The sequence below is a fragment of the Cynara cardunculus genome, unplaced genomic scaffold (genome assembly GCF_001531365.2).
Source record: "Cynara cardunculus var. scolymus isolate 2C unplaced genomic scaffold, CcrdV1 Un_Scaffold_4990, whole genome shotgun sequence".
Taxonomy (NCBI): domain Eukaryota; kingdom Viridiplantae; phylum Streptophyta; class Magnoliopsida; order Asterales; family Asteraceae; genus Cynara; species Cynara cardunculus.
In genome coordinates this window covers 27219-28826 of record NW_020202182.1, presented here as the reverse complement: position 1 = coordinate 28826, position 1608 = coordinate 27219, and the positions used below count along the sequence as shown (strand labels likewise).

Below are 1608 nucleotides of genomic sequence, written 5' to 3'. Positions count from 1 at the left end.
TTTAAAGTAAAGTTCATAAAAGCTAATTTTTCTACCACCTGTTACTATTATGGAGAACATCATACATATTGCTGATTCTCGGGATAGAGGAATCATGGACTATGTTATTCCTGTTTTTAGTCAATTAAATTCAGGAATACTAAGTCCATACATTAAAGCAACTCACTTTGAGCTCACACCTTTCATGTTTCAGATGTTGCAGACTAATGGACAGTTTAGTGGTTTGCCATCTGAAGACCCTCATTTACACTTAAAATCTTTAATAGAAATAACCGATTGTTTTCTTATCTCTGGAGTGTCTGATGATGCCTTAAGGCTGAAGTTATTTCCATTTTCTCTTAGGGAAAGAGCAAAATTATGGTTTAAATCTTTACAACCAAATTCCATAATCTCTTGGAATGACCTTGTAAAGAAATTTTTGAGAAAATATTTTCCTCCCAACAGGAACGCTGAATCCAGAAATGAAATATGTTTGTTTAGACAAATGGATAATGAAGCAACACCTGATGCTTGGGAAAGGTACAAAGAGTTGTTGAGAAAATACCCTTACCATGACATTCCTTACTGTATCCAGCTAGAGATGTTTTACAATGGTTTAACAACTGTTGCTAAGCAAATGCTTGATGTTACTGTAGGAGGAGCTTTCACAATTTGTACTTATAATGATGGGTATGAAATGCTTGAGAAAATTTCAAATAATAATGGATATTGGGCTGATCCACATGCATTAATACATAATAATACAGTTGGGATACATGAAGTAGATGCATATAATGCATTTACAACACAACTCACATCTACAAATGACATGATTAAGAATATGAATGTTAGCCCAAATGTGCGAACTATTAATGCAACATCGTATCCTACTGTCAATTCTATAGCATGTATGTTATGTGGAGGAGGTCATCCATTTGATCAATGTGCATCTAACCCAGAGTCAGTTAATTTTTTTGAAAATCAAAACAGGGGTTCTTTTGATTCTCAAGCTTATAATGCAGGGTGGCAACAACACCTAAATTTTTTCTAGAATGCTCGAACCTTGAATGAAACTGTTGGTTTTCAATAACATCAAAGTGATTCCTACAATCACCAACCCAATTTTTACCAACAACACTCTACCCAACTGATTTTCAACCAGCAAACAGGTTTACAACAACAAAGTCATCTACCCTCTTTCCAAAATACTGCATATCAGCCTGTTGATTCATCTACTTCCTTGGAAGCAATGATGAAAGGGTTCATAACCCAAACTCAGGCTTCAATTAGAAACCTTGAAAAATAGGTTGGACAAGTAGCTTTGGAAATGAGACAAAGACCGATAGGCTTTTTACCTAGTGATACAGAGACACCTCAGAGAGAAGGAAAAAAGCATGTCAATGTTGTGAGATTGAGGAGTAATAAGACTTTAATAGAAAATCCCCAAAAAGAACAAAAAGAACCAAGCAAAGCAGAGCCTGAAAAGAAAATTGTGGTACCAGATTTTGTTACCCCAGTACTATCTCCTATTACTACCATTAATATAAACTAGTCAGATAGTATCAATGGACCTAAACTCATAGTTAAGCCCATTGATATTACAACCATTCCAAAAAGATTAGAATTTCC

At 34.8% G+C, this 1608-nt stretch overlaps 1 non-coding gene across 1 annotated transcript; it reads right to left on the bottom strand.

The window, feature by feature from the left end:
• Positions 1–451: 451 nt before the first annotated feature.
• LOC112504253 lies at positions 452–558 on the bottom strand. Its single transcript, XR_003068156.1, has one exon. It is a non-coding gene; the product is annotated as a small nucleolar RNA R71 (small nucleolar RNA).
• Positions 559–1608: the final 1050 nt, after the last annotated feature.